This window comes from Ranitomeya imitator, chromosome 6, assembly GCF_032444005.1.
Source record: "Ranitomeya imitator isolate aRanImi1 chromosome 6, aRanImi1.pri, whole genome shotgun sequence".
In the NCBI taxonomy this organism is placed as follows: Eukaryota; Metazoa; Chordata; class Amphibia; order Anura; family Dendrobatidae; genus Ranitomeya; species Ranitomeya imitator.
Window position 1 is genome coordinate 298,671,817 of NC_091287.1, and position 19,164 is coordinate 298,690,980.

Below are 19,164 nucleotides of genomic sequence, written 5' to 3' on the forward strand. Positions count from 1 at the left end.
GGACTGGCACAGATGGCACGCTCAGGACTGGCACAGAAGCCCAGAGGCCAATATTAATCTCCCTTTTTTTCTGGGAGAATTTATAAAACCAAAAAAATATTTAAATAGGCTTTCTATGGCCCACTATTTGTGAGAGAGATGGCACGCTCAGGACTGGCACAGATGGCACGCTCACAACTGGCACACAAGCCCAGAGGCCAATATTAATCTCCCTTTTTTCAGGGAAAATTTATAAAACAAAAAAAATAAATAAATAGGCTTTCTATGGCCCACTATTTGTGAGAGAGATGGCACGCTCAGGGCTGGCACAGATGGCACGCTCAGGACTGGCACACAAGCCCAGAGGCCAATATTAATCTCCCTTTTTTTCAGGGAGAATTTATAAAACCCCCAAAAAAAATAAAATAGGCTTTCTATGGCCCACTATTTGTGAGAGAGATGGGACGCTCAGGACTGGCACAGATGGCACGCTCAGGACTGGCACAGAAGCCCAGAGGCCAATATTAATCTCCCTTTTTTTCTGGGAGAATTTATAAAACCAAAAAAAAATTTAAATAGGCTTTCTATGGCCCACTATTTGTGAGAGAGATGGCACGCTCAGGACTGGCACAGATGGCACGCTCACAACTGGCACACAAGCCCAGAGGCCAATATTAATCTCCCTTTTTTCAGGGAAAATTTATAAAACAAAAAAAAAAATTAAATAGGCTTTCTATGGCCCACTATTTGTGAGAGAGATGGCACGCTCAGGGCTGGCACAGATGGCACGCTCAGGACTGGCACACAAGCCCAGAGGCCAATATTAATCTCCCTTTTTTTCAGGGAGAATTTATAAAACCCCAAAAAAAATAAAATAGGCTTTCTATGGCCCACTATTTGTGAGAGAGATGGCACACTCAGGACTGGCACACAAGCCCAAAGGCCAATATTAATCTCCCACTGTATTTTTATCAGGGAGAATTTATACACCCCACAAAAAAAAATACAGAAAAATGAAAAGGCTTTCTATGGCCCACTATGTGAGAGAGATGGCACACACAGGGATGGCACTCTAGCAGAAATGCCAAATTGCCAATCTTAATCTCCCACCAAAAAAAAAAACAAAAAAAAAACAGGGAATGTCCTACAATTACTATCTCCCTGCCTGCAGTAATCTCAGCCAGGTATGGCAGGCAGCTACTATCTCCCTGCCTGCAGTAATCTCAGCCAGGTATGGCAGGCAGCAATAAGGAGTGGACTGATGCACAAATGAAATAAAAAGTGTGGACAAACAAAAAAGATAGCTGTGCAGAAAGGAAGGAACAAGAGGATTTGTGCTTTGAAAAAAGCAGTTGGTTTGCACAGCGGCGTACACACAGCAATGCAGCTATCAGGGAGCCTTCTAGGGCAGCCCAATGAGCTACAGCGCTGAGGGGGAAAAAAAAAAAAAAAAAAAACTTCCACTGTCCCTGCACACCGAGGGTGGTGTTGGACAGTGCAAATCGCTGCAGCACAAGCGGTTTTGTGGTTAATGGACCCTGCCTAACGCTATCCCTGCTTCTGACAAAGCGGCAGCAACCTCTCCCTAAGCTCAGATCAGCAGCAGTAAGATGGCGGTCGGCGGGAACGCCTCTTTATAGCCCCTGTGACGTCGCAGACAGCAAGCCAATCACTGCAATGCCCTTCTCTAAGATGGTGGGGACCAGGACCTATGTCATCACGCTGCCCACACTCTGCGTTTACCTTCATTGGCTGAGAAATGGCGCTTTTCGCGTCATTGAAACGCGACTTTGGCGCGAAAGTCGCGTACCGCATGGCCGACCCCGCACAGGGGTCGGATCGGGTTTCATGAAACCCCGACTTAGCCAAAAGTCGGCGACTTTTGAAAATGTTCGACCCGTTTCGCTCAACCCTACTGATGAATGATTCATTAACATGATACTTAGCCATAATATACATACACATTTTAACGGTACATAATGATATAAGTTTCAATCTTATATCATTATTATCCCAGTATATAGTGATTCATAGGGAACACATGGCAATTATTTATAAATATCTCTGCCTATATACACAATAATAAGTGAGACATGTTTGCCCCAAAGACATTCCAATATAATATATATGCAGCAATCAAAAACTATGAATCATTCAAGAAATCCAATGGCAAAATGTTTTCAGGTAAAATTTACTGCTGCAAACACAATAAAATGTATAATTTTTTGTAATTAAAATGTCAAGTAGACCCTTACTCTGTTTGGTTAAGTACAAAGCCATGTATCTGCATCAGCTGACAACCACACAAGCCCTAGAGGTGCTGTTGTTTTCTGCCAATTCGGTTTTGCACTAGAAAAACAAAATCAAGAGAATAAAGAACATTTGTTAAAACCGTTTTTCATAATTTTAAATGCAACCTTTTAGTGTACAATGTGCCTTCCAGCAGTGGCACAGCTTGACAACATTTATATCCCGAGTTTTGTCACCAAAATCTATAGAAAACACATTAGTGCCAACGAACATGGGTTGTTTTTCAACTATTACTAATTGCACTGCAAAAAAAAATCAAGTTTGTCCATGGTGTAAGATAAATATATCATTGCAGGTAAATTATTAGTGAGGGACGAGAATGCCTGATAATGGTCTCATGTAGTAAAAGTATATGATGAAACCTGCATATCTGTATCATAAAACTATTCGCGATGTTGACCAAATAGAAAGAGAAGCCTGAAGAGCACATGGAGTGCTCGTATTTCTCAACAAAGAATCTGATTAAATCTTGTCCGGAGAGCTGATCAGTAATTTATGTTCTCTTACAGAACCCCAATGCTTAGGATTTTATCAGTGGAGTTCATGAAGCAGCTATATTTAAATTGATCCTGACAACAGGAACTGCCTGTATGTTATCAGTCATGCATCTTTGTCTTCAAAACGCAGCTGCGCAAACATACTTTAATGGCTGCTGGAGACCAAGACTAGTCGGACAGGCGCTGGGGACGTGCCTGTCCAACTAGTCAATAGCGCGATCTCATTCCCCTGGTCCTAAATTTAGATTCGCACAAATCCACAAAATGACAGCTGGCCAGAATTTTGCTGGATTATAAAGGGCAGGGTAGGGGTTAAAACTATATATCTAATATATAATTGCCTAGAATACTACTTCCTGCAATTTGTGCCAACTTCCGTGGCTTTGTCCGGAGCTAATGTCCGGAGCTAATGTCCGGAGCTAATGTCCGGAGCTAATGTCCGGAGATTAATTGCCTAGAATACTACTTCCTGCAATTTGTGCCAACTTCCGTGGCTTTGTCCGGAGCTAATGTCCGGAGCTAATGTCCGGAGCTAATGTGCGGAGATAATGTCCGGAGCTAATGTCCGGAGCTAATGTCCGGAGCTAATGTCCGGAGATAAGTGACGTCAACAGTGTCCAGTGTCTGATTGGTTGCCGCCTGCTGCGAGCGACCAATCAGAAACGTGCCGTACTGTGACACACTCCGCCCGCCATTTTGGTGTGATTTTTGAATTTTTACCTCACAGCAAGTTTCTACTGCGTGGAGGCGGGCCCAGTGACGTTGCTCTTCAAGCTCCTGCCGAATTTCGTCAAAAAAATGATAATATCATTTACCAAAACTATATATATTTAGTTGTGAAGTGGTTCAGTGACATTTTCACACCAATTTTGAACTTTTGTTTGGTGTTTTCTCCATATACTGCCTATTATTTTTGTTCTTTCTTACTATTATTTATTAATTGTATTATTCTTACATTTGAATAAATAAAGTATATATGGATTCTAGACTCCCGATTCTTTAGAATCGGGCTGCCATCTAGTATATATATAATTGTCTAAAGAGTACTTCCGTCTTTCTGTCTGCAACTTCCGTAATGGAAATCCCACGTCGCTAATTGGTCTCGCCAGCGATGGGCACAGTCCGATTAGTCCCTCCCTACTCCCCTGCAGTCAGTGCCCGATGCCCGCATGCTCCCCTCCAGTCACCGCAGTCAGTGCCCGGCGCCCGCATGCTCCCCTCCAGTCACCACAGTCAGTGCTCGGCACCCGCACCCGTCGTCTGCATGCTCCCCTCCAGTCACCGCGGTCAGTGCCCGGCCCCCGCATAGTCCCCTCCAGTCACCGCTCACATAGGGTTAATGTCAGCAGTAATGGACCACGTTATGCCGCGGGTAACGCACTCCGTAACCGCTGCTATTAACCCTGTGTGTCCCCAACTTTTTACAAGAGTAAAAAGATGTAATAATAATCTTTATTTTAATATAGCACTAACATATTTCGCAGCGCTTTACAGTTTGTACACATTATCATCACTGTCCCCGATGGGGCTCACAATCTAAATTCCCTATCAGTATGTCTTTTAAATGTGGGAGGAAACCGGAGTACCCGGAGGAAACCCACGCAAACACGGAGAGAACATACAAACTCTTTGCAGATGTTGTCCTTGGTGGGGTTCGAACCCAGGACTCCAGCGCTGCAAGGCTGCTGTGCTATCCACTGCGCCACCGTCCTGCCCCATATAATGTTAAAAATAATTAAAAAAACAAAAAACCTGCTATACTCACCCTCTGTAGTCTGCCGAGCCGCGCACGGCCTACGCCATCTTCCGTTCTCAGGATGCATTGCAAAATTACCCAGAAGACTTAGCGGTCTCGCGAGACCGCTAAGTCATCTGGGTAATTTCGCAATGCATCCTGGGAACGGAAGATGGCGGCAGCCGCGAGCTCATCGCCTGCGCCACAGCTTCGCTGGATTGGATCCTGGCAGGTGAGTATATAACTATTTTTTATTTTAATATTTTTTTTTAACAAGGATATGGTGCCCACACTGCTATATACTACGTGGGCTGTGTAATATACCGCGTGGCTGCTATATACAACCTGGCCAGTGTTAGATGCTATGTGGGCTGTGTTATGTACTGCGTGGGCTGTGCTATATATTACGTGGCCAGTGTTATATACTGCGTGGGCTATGTAATATACCATGTGGCTGCTATATACTACCTGGCCAGTGTTATATACTGCATGTGCTGTGCTATATATTACATGGCCAGTGTTATATACTGCGTGTGCTGTGCCATATATTACGTGGCCAGTGTTATATACTGCGTGGGCTGTGTTATATATTACGTGGCCAGTGTTATACACTGCGTGGGCTGTGTTATATATTACGTGGCCAGTGTTATATACTGCATGGGCTGTGTAATATAATGTGTGGCTGCTATATACTACCTGGCCAGTGTTATATACTGCATGTGCTGTGCTATATATTACGTGGCCAGTGTTATATACTGCGTGGCCTGTGTTATATATTACGTGGTCAGTGTTGTATACTGCGTGGCCTGTGTTATATACTACGTCGCCTGTGTTATATACTGCGTGGCTGATTTATACTGCGTTGGCTGTGTTACATAGTACGTGGGCTGTGTTATATACTGTTTGGGCTGTGTTATATATTGCATGGCCTGTATTAACGCATTGGGTATTCTACAATATGTATGTATGTTTGTATATAGCAGCCACATAATATATAGCACAGGCCACATCGTATTTGTCTGCTATATACTACATGGCTCCTATATACTACGTGGCCTGTGCTATATACTATGTGGCTGCTATATACATACATACATACATACATATTCTAGAATACCCGATGCCTTAGAATCGGGCCACCATCTAGTATACAAGAATGCAGATGTCTGTAATTTTTATTGTAGGTATGCTTCAGCTGTGATAGACAGAAGCTAAAAATAAAAAATAGAAAATCACATTGTATGATTTTTAAATACCGTATATACTTAAGTATAAGCAGAGTTGTTCAGCACATTTTTTTGTGCCGAAAATTCCCCCCTCGGCTTATAGTCAAGTCATTGTCCCAGAAGATGGAGAGGAGCTGCAGCGGCGGAGCAAGCGGGTCACAGGAGGCAGGAGCCAGCTGCTGAGGCTAACTTCTCTGCCGGCTGCTAAAGAGAAATGAATATTCACTGCACTCATTACCTGCATTAATTGCACCTGTTTGAAATAGTTACCTGTATAAAAAACACCTGTCCACACACTCAATCAATCACATTCTGACCTCTCCACCATGGCCAAGAACAAAGAGCTATCTAAGGACACTGGGTACAAAATTGTAGACCTGCACAAGGCTGAGATGGGCAACAGGACAATAGGATAGCAGTTTGGTGAGAAGGCAACAAATGTGGCACAATTATTATAAAATGGAAGAAACAAAAGATGACTGTCAATATTCCTCGGTATGGGACTCCATGCAAGCTCTCGCCTTGTGTTGTAAGGATGATTCTGAGAAAGGTCAGGAATCTGCTCAGAACTACATGAGAGGACCTGGTCAATAACCTGACTAAAGCTGGAACCACAGTCTCAAACATTACCGCTAGTAACACACTATGGCATCATGGATTAAAATCCTGCAGGGCATGCAAGGTCCCTCTGCTCACAACAGAACATGTCCAGACCCATTAGAAGTTCGCCAATAAAAATCTGTATGATCAAGAGTAGACATGGGAGAATTTCATGTGGTCAGATGAGATTAAAACAGAACGTTTTGGTGTCAACTCCATTCACTGTGTTTGGAGGAAGAAGAAGGATGAGTACAGCACCAAAAACATCACTCCAATCATGAAGCATTGTGGAGGAAAAATCATACTTGGGGGGTGCTTCTAAGCAAAGGGGACAGGACGACTGCACCATATTGATGGGATGATGGATAGGGTCATGCATCACAAAAGTTTGGCTAACAACTTTTTTCCCTCAGTAAGAGCATTGAAGATGGGTCATGGCTGAGTCTTACAGCTTGAAAATGACCTGAAACACACAGTCAGGGCAACTAAGGAGTGGCTCCGTAAGAAGCATTCAAGGTTCTGGAGTATAATGTCTTCAAAGGGAGATTTGTAGTTAAAATTCTGCGCTACCGCTGAGATGAATATAGTTGATTCACAGTGGTTTTATTCAACGCGTTTCAGGGGTCTCATGCCGCCTTCATCAAGAAATACTACCTGATGAAGGTATTTCCCGATGAAGGAAGCATGAGACCCCTGAAACGCGTTGAATAAAACCACTGTGAATCAACTATACTCTCCTGAAATTCACCTCAGCAGCAGCGCAGAATTTTACCTACGAATCTCCCTTTGAAGACATTATTTTCTCTGGTGGGTGAAGACCTGTGGATCTGCAGCAGCCGCTATCTATATGCTCTAATCTCATCCTAACCAGGTGAGCAAATTTGGTGTATATTCTCCTCTGTGTAACATGGATAAGACCCTATTGCGCTCTATGTCTCCCCATTGTTTTGCAAAAGGGTTCTGGAGTGGCCTAGCCAGACTCCAGACTTGAACCCAATGGAAAATCATTGGAGGGAGCGGATACTTAATTTTGGCCAACGACAGTCCCTAAACTTGAAAGATCTGGAGAAGATCTGTATGGAGGAATGGGCCATAATTGCTGCTGCAGTGTGTGCAAACTTGGTCAAGAACTACAGGACATGTCTGACCTTTGTATTTGCAAATAAAGGTTTCGGTACTAAATAACATGTTCTGTTTTTCTACTGTATCAAATACTTATTTTATGCAAGAAAATGCAAATTAATCATGTAAAAATCATACAATGTGATTTTCTGGATTTTTTTAATATTCTAGATCTTACAGATGAAGTGTGCCTACAATAGAAATTACAGATCTCTCAATTCTTTTTATGTGAGAAAACTTGAAAAATTAGAAGTGTATCAAATACTTTTTTTCCTAAACTGTATAAATATATCGTATATATAAAATATTATTTTTTTCCTGTATGGACTATGAGCACCATGCACAGAAATGCCCCCACTTACACGCCTAGTCAATGCTATCAATGAGGTTAGTAATTGTTGTCTGAGGAATGTTCTGCCACACCAAATGCTTTTGGGCAAGTAAATCATCAAAATTGACTGGTGATATTTCCCTTTTGAATTGCCGACTCTCATAGAGAAAAATTAAAATCCATAACAATTTGAGGGTGATTTGTCACCTCTCTGGAGATGTCTTATGGACCATAAGACATCTCCAGAGAGGTGACAAATCACCCTCAAATTGAGCATATGGGATTAATTGAAGCTGGGGAAGAGATAAATAACTTACACTTCAATCTTCATAGAAGTAGGACTCTGCATTGAACAGGATTAATTATAGCCTGGGAAGAGTAAAACTAATTATAACTGGGGATGAAGGAGGAAGCTGACAATTCAACCTCCATTGAAGTGGGGGCCTCTTGAACAGGTAATGACAACAGGAGATTTGTTCTGGGTGAAAAGACACCAAGACTGAGATTCGTTTGCGCAGAGGTGGTGAATGCTTCCTAGGCAAAAGCTTTTTCTGATCAAATCACTGTGGCGTTTTGAAGCCAGTGGTCAGTGATGAATATTGGGATGTGAATCAATTTGATATTTATGGGAGATGTTTTTTCAGTGTCGTAGCAAAGGGACAAATATAATGCATTCATTCATTCATATGTTCGTAAGGCCAGCAAAACCCCTGCAACTTAATGTTGGTCCAATGGATGGTGCTATCCATGCCATGTTTCATCTAATATATAAAGCTGAATGTGTGTATGTGTGTATGTGTGTATGTATGTCCGGGATTGGCATCTGCACCGTTGTAGCTACAGCCACAAAATTTTGCACAGTCACACGTCTGGACCCCGAGAGCGTCATAGGCTATATTGTGAGGTGAAATTTTAACCCCGCGCGTTCCAATTCACCAAACAATTTTGCCCCTATCTACATAATGGGGAAAAAAGTGAAAGGAAAAGTGTTGGAGGCGTTGAAGCTACAGCCACAAAATTTTGCACAGTCACACGTCTGGACCCCGAGAGCATCATAGGCTATGTTGTGAGGCGAAATTTTAACCCCGCGCATTCCAATTCACCAAACAATTTTGCCCCTCTCTACATAATGGGGAAAAAAGTGAAAGGAAAAGCGTTGGAGGCGTCGAAGCTACAGCCACAAAATTTTGCACAGTCACACGTCTGGACCCCAAGAGCGTCATAGGCTATGTTGTGAGGTGAAATTTTAACCCCGCGCGTTCCAATTCACCAAACTATTTTGCCCCTATCTACATGATGGGGAAAAGTGAAAGGAAAATTGTTGGAGGCGTCGCAGCTACAGCCACAAAATTTTGCACAGTCACACGTCTGGACCCCGAGAGAATCATAGGCTATGTTGTGAGGCGAAATTTTAACCCCGCGCGTTCCAATTCACCAAACAATTTTGCCCCTATCTACATAATGGAAAAAAATGAAAGGAAAGGTGTAGGAGGCAAATTGACAGCAGCCAGATGTGAACAAGGGGGACGTAAAGAGTGAGAGCGATGGCGCCAAAGAGTATATACCGTACAGTTGCTAAGGTGGGGCCCTGACATGGGATACTCACCCCACACGGGGATATGAACACACACACAAAATGCGCCACACACTACCACGTGCTTGAACACATATCACCCTCAGCACACATTTCACCACACATACGCCAACCTCGCCACATAAAAGTCGAAACACAAAAGTCGCCGCTCAAAACTCGCCACGCGCAGAACTCGCCACATGCAAAAACTAGGCTCTTGCAAAACTCGCCACAAGTGCAAAACTCACCTCATGGAAAACTCGCCACACGCAAAACTTGCACAGGCGGAAAAATTGCCACATGCACAAAAGTTGCAACACATGCAAAATTCGCCTCACACAAAACTTGCACATACTCAAAAGGCACCACACAAAACTCGCCACGCGCAAAACTCGCCATGCGCAAAACTTGCTGCACACAAGTTGCTACACTAACCTGTCACATGCAACTCGACACACAAAAAGTTGCTACACGCATGTTGCCACACAAAACTCATCTCACAAAAGTCGCTACATGCATGTCGCCACACGCAACTCAACACACACAACTTGACAAACGAAACTCGCTCTAAAACACACACAAGTCTGGTCTTATCCTTCAAAAATAAAAATCTGATTAATAAGCAGACAAACTACAACAAATGTACCATATAGGAAATACGGCAGCTGTCAGTCACATGACCTGTCTATTATGTGTATGTGTGAGCTAATATATACTGCCAGGGGGAGGGCTTCCTGTTGGCTGGGGATTTATCAGGCTGCCAATTTAGCTTACAAATACTGATGTAAAAATACTGAGCAAATAACGTGTGAACGAGGTCTAATACAGGAGGAGCTGACACACAGGTATATACTATATACAGAGGAGATGACACACAGATATATACTATATACAGAAGAGATGACACACAGGTATATACTATATAGAGGAGGAGATGACATACAGGTACATATATATACAGGAGGAGATAACATACAGGTATATACTATATACAGGAGGAGATGACACACAGGTATATACTATATACAGGAGCAGATGACCTACAGGTATATACTATATACAGGAGGAGATGACATACAGGTATATGCTATATATAGAAGATGACATGCAGGTATATACTATATACAGGAGGAGATGACACACAGATATATACTATATACAGGGGAGATGACACACAGGTATATACTATATACAGGAGGAGATGACATACAGGTATATACTATATATAGAAGGAGATGACATTCAGGTATATACTATATATAGGGGAGATGACACACAGCAGGTATATAATATACACAGGGAGATGACATACAGGTATATACTATATACAGGAGATGACATACAGATGTATACTATATATAAGGGAGATGACAAACATGTATATACTGAGGTGATGAGGTGAAAATGAGAGGTGTGAGGTGAAAATGAAAAGGTGTGAGTGCAAAATGAGAGGAGTGAGGAAAAATAGTGGAGTGATCAGAAAATGACAGATGTGAGGTTGAAATGACAAGTGTTAGGGGGGAATGAGAGGAGTGAGGAAGAAAATGAGAGATGTGAGGGAGAAAATGAGAGATGTGAGGGGGAAAATGAAAGATGTGATTGGGAAAATGAGAGGCGTGATGGGAAAATAAGAGAAGTGAGGTGCTATAACTAACCACAGATATTTACTATGCCCAGGCAACGCCGGGCTCTTCAGCTAGTCTCTATATAAAAGTCAAATAATGATACAAAACATGACAACAATATCTACTACCTGGGACCTCCAGGGTTAAAGATATTCTGTATGATGGGGTTCTCATAAAATTCTAACAGATCTAGCACATTCCACAAACAGCCCCCACAAGAGCTCACCAAGGGAAGGTATATGGGCGTAGCCTTGATCTAATAAAAAGCAGAATTTGGATTTGTGTATTTTCTCAGTCCTGGAAGATACAGCTTGCTGTGGTTTCTCTCCATTTTCCTAATGAGTTCCACCCTCTACTAAGCTCTGAGCCATTTCCATGACATAAGGTTTAGTAATTTTCTTTTGTTGTTCCTTTTTGTTCTATGTAATTGTGTATACTGTATTATTTTGTTCCCATTTTGTATCTTCTTTTATATTCTTTATGAACACTGCCTACATTTCCAGATTAAAGGGGTAATTTGATCCAAACCAATAAGTTTGCAGTAGCTCTGTGTGAATATTATGTCTGTGTGACCCCCCCAAGCTGTCATCATTGACATACTGGTGGCATGGATGGGATCTGCGTGACTCCCCCTGCTCTCTCCCTGACATATTGGTGACAGTGGTGGTATCTGTGCAACTCCCCAAGTGTCCTCTTTGACACCGACGAATGATGACCCGATGTGCTCAGTGGGAGATAAGTCCATAGATGCATCAGGCCATTGTAGCACACTTAGGCTTTGAAGGCTGATCACAGAATCGGAAGCAGCATGTGGCCTGGTGTTGTGTTGAAAAACAGTTCCCGGGACACTTTGGAGAAATGGCCATGCCACTGCATCCACGATTGATCCATTCTGTACTGCAAGTGAAATAAGACATCACATACCAAGCCTAAAGTGTCAAAAAGTATTTGAACAAACCATCAGAAGGCATTTGCACTACATTAGGCTAAGATTAGGCCTGATGTCTAGGTATAGGTGTTCCATTGACTTTACACCACCGACCTCAAAAGCTATCCTGGTACAGAGAAAGACGGTAATGGAGGCTGAATGGAGTTCTTGGATGCAGTGACACCAAAAAATTGATTTGGAGATAACATGCCAACACCTTTAATAAGCCTTTATGAGGGATTGTCACATCAGTCCCACTCCAAGGAATTATGGTGTGGAATGGAATAATAGAAGGTAGATGGACCCTTTATCTACATTCCAGATACCCTAACAGCTGCCATTACATTGATTTGGTCGTGGAACCAGCCATTTCTCCAATGTGTCCCAGGAGCAATTTTTCAATACATCAGTGCAAGGCCACATGTTGCTTGTGCTATTATGAGCAGTCTGCATGGCCTGAATGTGTCACCACAGCCTTGTCTCCCATCAAGCACATCTGGGACTTCTTAAAATACTCCGCATTTATCATAGTGGGTCATGTTGTTTGATTAACTTAATTTTAGGACTGTTGTGTCTAAGTACATACCACCTATAAATTGTCATACTTTCTGCAAGAAACTTGAGGCAAAATTGTGGCACATTTGATCTTGGCCTTTTCTACAAGGTGATACCCCATTTCAATGAGGCCGCTCCGCCTGTTGTTGGTCAAGGCCCAGAAAACACATTATAAATAGGATGCAAGTCATGAAAAACACTTTTTTTCAAATTCTGATGCATTTAGCTTAATAAATATGCCCCAAATGTATTTGCTGTACACCTTTTACAAGAAAATACTGTACATAATTTACATGATGATTCATATGAATTAAAGGTACATAAGGTAATGTTTAGCATGTTCTACATTTCAAAATAGAATTTAAAGCACCATTTGACTGCAAAAAAGGAAACAACTGCTAAATGTGTCTTAAAAATGTTTCTGAAAAACAATATGTGAGAACAGCATCAGGATGCAACCAATCTTTGGCTTGCAAAATACATCAAAACCTGTCCTGGGAAACATGACTTCAAAACCATTATTAATAAAGATGAGCCAAACGCTTTGCATAACCCTGGTCCATGGTCAGGGTCAGTGCTCTTTGTCCGAGGACAGGAGCTGCACAAATGTTCTGAGCTTCCAGGCTTATGGTTTGATTTGTCAGCCTGGCATGAATCGTCTGTACGTTGTGCAGCAGTTAGGTGACATCTCATCAAGCGAATAATAATAAGCTAAGACTGGGATCCTGAGAGTAAGGAAATTCGAACAGCTTCTGTCTACGGCCTGAGAGCACTGATCTGTGCCATGAATCACGGTTGGGTGATGCAATCCGCTCATCTCTAGTTATTAATACTTTTTACAACCAATCACACTTTAGCTTAACCCCTTTCTGACATCGGGTGTAATAGTACGCTGATGTTGGACACCCTCCCTTTGATGTGGGCTCCGGCGCTGAGCTACATCTTTTCCAACACATATCAGCTGTTTTGAATAGCTGACATGTGCCTCTAACAGCCGTGGGTGAACTCGTGATCCACCCGTGGTGTTTAACCTGATAAATGCCGCTGTCAAACTCTGACAGCGGCATCTAACACGCACTTCTGGCAAGCGTGCTGGAAATCTCGCCTATCGGCACCAGTGTCACATGACCGTGGGTCGCCAAATGGGTTAGCATGACAACCAGAAATCTCCAGCAGACCTCTATAGCTGTCACCGCCGGATTGCTATGAGCGCTGCCCGGTGATGATCAATTCTGCTACATACAGGAAAATTGATCATCACCTGTATGTAACAGAGGCAATCGGACAACTGCAGCTTCTAGTCTCCTGTGGAGACTGTTGAAGCATGCAAAAAGTAAAAAAAAATGTTTTTAAGAAAATTAAAAAAATTAAAAAAATATAAAGTTCAAATCACCCACTTTTGCCCCATTCAAAATAAAATGATTAAAAAAAATATCAAACATACACATATTTGGTATCGCCGCATTCAGATTCGCCTGATCTATCAATATAGAAAAATAATTAATCCGATCACTAAACAGCATAATTAGAAAAAAAAGTAAAAATGCCAGAATTACTTTTTTTGGTCGCCGCAACATTGAATTAAAATGCAATAACGGTCAATCAAAAGATCGTATCTGAACCAAAATGGTATCTTTAAAAACATCAGCTTGGCACTCAAAAAATAAGCCCTCACGACCCGGGATCGTGAAAAATGGAGATGCCACGGGTATCGGAAAATGTTGCAACTTTTTTTAACAGACTTTGGAATTTTTTTTCACCGCTTAGATAAAAAAGAGCCTAGACATGTTTGGTGTCTATGGTTTGGTGAACTTGTAATGACCTGGAGAATCATAATGGCAGGTCAGTTTTAGTATTTAGTGAACATAATAAAAAAGCAAAACAAAAAACAATTTGTGGAATTGCACATTTTTTGCAATTTCACTGCACTTGGAATTTTTTTCCCGTTATCCAGTATACGATATGCTAAAACCAATGGTGTCATTCAAAAGAACAAATTGTCCTGCAAAAAATACAAGCCCTTACATGGCCATATTGACCAAAAAATAAAAAAGTTATGTCTCAGGGAAAAAGGGGAGCAAAAAACGAAAACGCAGAAACGAAAATAACTCTTGGGGGTTAAGAGGTTAAGAAAACCAATATTCGGTGGAGTCCATAATGATTTTTCCGCTTGCCAAATATATGCTATAGGGACCCTCCTCTTTGGCATTGAAATAAAGTTTGTAGACGGGGATACCTTTTTTTTTTTAATAAGTTCAAAATATCTTCTCTTATCAAGAACGTTTCACTTATCGTTATTACTTTGGTAAATCTTTTATTCTTCATCGTACAATACAGAACTTATTGCAGACAGGCAGATAATTTCTCAGAACTTTGAACCTTGTTTCTCACCTATTTAAGGTCTAAACACATATGGATTGCACAATTCATTGAAAACTCCCAACCTCATAAAGTAAAGGATTGCATTTCTATAAGCTATTATCAGCAATCATCAGTACTTAAACTTATCGCCTTCTAAGACATTACCATACATGTTGATGAAAAAGATAGTATGATAGCTGAGAGGAATTTTAAATGGTGTATGGTGGTCTCTTGAGACACATTACAAAATCATTCATTGAATGTTGTGCTACACACATGGGTCTTTCATGTTAAATTATATGACCATTTCAAAAACTCATTAATATGTCATTAACCAGGCAGACATTTGCTAATTAAATAATTAGCCCCTTTTGTTCAATTTCCATGTTTCTTTGTAATGACACCCATGCCCCTTATTTCCATTTTCTCTAATGCCAACAGGAAAAAATTACCATCATTTAAGTAGATAGAAAAAAAAATAAGGGGAATAAAAACATTTTTTACACCAATTCAAAAATACCATTTATTTATAATATTTGGAAATAATTGAAAGGCCAAATATAAACTAAAGTGGTAAAACATATTTCACTTAGCCATCCTAACTTTGTGTATTGCAAATACATCTAAAATAATTAAAGAACAGCTAAAAAATGCATGTTTAACTTTTATTTAGAGATCCTGTGGCTTACCTAGTGGTATCTTGGCTAGAGTCTGCAGTCAGAATTTAGACCTCATGAGCAATGTCTGTACAGTTACTCACAGAATCCTTATGTAGTGGCTATAGATTCATGAAGGACTTTGCTGGTATTGAAAAAGAAATTGCAGGAATGCTGATAAAATCAAATAAATAACCAATACGGACTGTTAGGGCTAGCGAAACGCACCAAGTAAATATAGATGTTTATGATAATTGGTGCGTTCGCAGCCCGGGGTCCACCGTTCAGGAGGAACCTGCTGCTAGTGAATGGTGGCACTGTTTGGCGGTATAGACTAGCTCTGTTACTTCACAGAGTAGCCGTGAGAGGAAATCATGCGCCCTGTTAGCCTCACAGGAGCACAAGCCTACTGCCGAACTGATAGCAGTCAGTAGTTATGCACAAACGCAATCTCCTCACCGGAGGTGCCGGTATTCTAGGGGTTTATTTCAGCCGGGTCCCTGAATACATTCATACTATCTCCTCGTCAGAAGTGTCGGTATTCTAGGGGCTTATTTCAGCCGGGTCTCTGAATACATTCATACATAACCACACTGGCGCAAAGCACATACTTGGATTGATACTAGCGCATGGCCATGTGGCCTTGTGAACCTTTTATAGCTGCAGCAAGTACAGGACCTTCCTAGAAGGACCAATGAGAGGCTCCACACAGAGCCTGAGCAACTTCAGGACCTTCCTGGAGAACCAATAGGTTTTGCTGCAGTATCTAAGCATGTGACCCTTGATCTCCAATGAGAGATCTTACCCTGGGCATGCTCAGAAAAGGAGAAGCAGGACGTAGTCCCAAAAGCGTCTGCTCGCCGCTGCCCAGCACTGGCTTCAATGGCAGAAACTGGGAAAGCAGCAGTAACCCTTTGCACAGAGTCAGACTGAGCGAGACGCTGGGACCGACGTCTCCGCTGAGCAGGCTCCACTGTGGCAGGAGAAGAATAGGAGACCGCAGCGGAGACAGCCCGAGATTCCCCCTGTGCAGAGGCGGGAACTCGACCCCTAACACTGACTACATTCGGCGTTTTCCCAACACTGATGGTCTGGTACTCCCAGCCGGACTTTGTCACATAACTGCATCCATATGACGGCTACAGCAAATCACTGATCTTAGTGTTTTGTATGCAAATTGCCTCTTCTGAGAAAAAGAGGACTAAAACTTTATAGCGCCACCTGTTGGAAGTAGTGATCCTACAAGTCACAATCAACCCTTTAACGAGTCGTGCAATATGACTTAGGATAAAAGCCAAATGAGAATCTCAATTTGCAGACTCGGTGTTTTGGGCTATTGGCCCTCGTCAGTGCGAAGCATGAGAACTGATTTGGCTGGGTGAGAGGCTCTGGACTGGGGTCTAAGGGGTAACATTTCTCCTTGTGGAGAGTGACATACAAGCTGGCTTGTCAAGGTAAGGAGGCTTATTTGCCGTGCAATGCTCCTCTGGGAAATTAAATATGCAAATTGCCTCTTCTGAGAAAAAGAGGACTTAAACTCTATAGCGCCACCTGTTGGAAGTAGCAATCCAACAATCTTCCAACAATCTTGAAGGAGTTCCCAGAGATGCTTAGCACTTGTTGGCCCTTTTGCCTTCACTCTGCGGTCCAGCTCACTACAAACCATCTCGATTGGGTTCAGGTCTGGTGACTGTGGAGGCCAGGCCATCACTCTCCTTCTTGGTCAAATAGCCCATACACAGCCTGGAGGTGTGTTTGGGGTCATTGTCCTGTTGAAAAATAAATGATGGTCCAATTAAACGCAAACCGGATGGAATAGCATGCCTCTGCAAGATGCTGTGGTAGCCATGCTGGTTCAGTATGCCTTCAATTTTGAATAAATCCCCAACAGTGTCACCAGCAAAGCATCCCCACACCATCACACTTCCTCCTCCATGCTTCATGGTGGGAACCAGGCATGTAGAGTCCATCCGTTCACCTTTTCTGCGTCGCACAAAGACAAAGTGGTTGGAAAAAAAAACTTAAATTTGGACTCCTCAGACCAAAGCACAGATTTCCACTGGTCTAATGTCCATTCCTTGTGTTCTTTAGCCCAAACAAGTCTCTTCTGCTTGTTGCCTTTCCTTAGCAGTGGTTTTCTAGCAGCTATTTCACCATGAAGGCCTGCTGCACAAAGTCTCCTCTTAACAGTTGTTGTAGAGATGTGTCTGCTGCTGTGTGGCATTGACCTGGTCTCTAATCTGAGCTGCTGTTAACCTGCAATTTCTAAGGCTGGTGACTCAGATAAACTTATCCTCAGAAGCAGAGGTGACTCTTGGTCTTCCTTTCCTGGGGAGGTCCTCATGTGAGCCTGCTTCTTTGTAGCGCTTGATGGTTTTTGCCACTACACTTGAGGACACTTTCAAAGTTTTCCCAATTTTTCAGACTGACTGACCTTCATTTCTTAACCCCTTCCCGACCCATGACGCCACGTAGGCGTCATGAAAGTCTGTGCCAATCCGACCCATGACGCCTATGTGGCATCATGGAAAGATCGCGTCCCTGCAGATCGGGTGAAAGGGTTAACTCCCATTTCACCCGATCTGCAGGGACAGGGGGAGTGGTAGTTTAGCCCAGGGGGGGTGGCTTCACCCCCCTGTGGCTACGATCGCTCTGATTGGCTGTTGAAAGTGAAACTGCCAATCAGAGCGATTTGTAATATTTCACCTATTATAACTGGTTAAATATTACAATCCAGCCATGGCCGATGCTGCAATATCATTGGCCATGGCTGGAAACACTAATGTGCCCCCGCCCCACCGCACCGATCGCCCCCCCAGCCCTCCGATCAGTCCGGTACACTGCTCCGGCTCCCCTCCTGTTGTGAATTCTGTGGCAGTGCTTTCTCCTGTGGTCACAAGTGGTACTTCGGCTGATTCTCTCTATGAGCTTCCGTTGGTGGAGGAGAGTGGTACTGCGGCTTCTGAGTTTCCTTCCTCAGGTGATGTGGTGAAGTCGTTAGGTGCTGCTCTATTTAACTCCACCTAGTGCTTTGATCCTGGCCTCCAGTCAATGTTCTAGTATTGGACTTGCTTCCTCCTGGATCGTTCCTGTGGCCTGCTGCTCTGCATAGCTAAGTTGCTCTTGTGTTATTTTTGTTTGCTGTTTTTTCTGTCCAGCTTGCGTATTTGATTTTTCTTGCTTGCTGGAAGCTCTGGGACGCAGAGGGTGTACCTCCGTGCCGTTAGTCGGTACAGAGGGTCTTTTTGCCCCCTTTGCGTGGTTGTTTGTAGGGTTTTGTGTTGACCGCAAAGTTACCTTTCCTATCCTCGCTCTGTTCAGAAAGTCGGGCCTCACTTTGCTAAATCTATTTAATCTCTACGTTTGTCTTTTCATCTTAACTCACAGTCATTATATGTGGGGGGCTGCCTTTTCCTTTGGGGTATTTCTCTGAGGCAAGGTAGGCTTATTTTCTATCTTCAGGCTAGCTAGTTTCTCAGGCTGTGCCGAGTTGCATAGGGAGCGTTAGGCGCAATCCACGGCTGCCTCTAGTGTGGTTGGAGAGGATTAGGGATTGCGGTCAGCAGAGTTCCCACGTCTCAGAGCTCATTCTATGTTTTTGGGTTATTGTCAGGTCACTGTATGTGCTCTGACTTCTATGTCCATTGTGGTACTGAATTACCGAAT

General features: G+C 42.7%; 1 long non-coding RNA gene across 1 annotated transcript in view; it reads right to left on the minus strand.

Annotated features, from left to right (window-relative positions):
• The window catches only part of LOC138641381 (uncharacterized), a 93,219-nt gene that overhangs the window by 54,942 nt on the left and 19,113 nt on the right, over positions 1-19,164 (minus strand). Inside the window, exon 2 of the long non-coding RNA XR_011313806.1 lies at positions 2,235-2,328. This is a non-coding gene — a long non-coding RNA (uncharacterized lncRNA). The remainder of the gene's footprint in view (positions 1-2,234; positions 2,329-19,164) is intronic.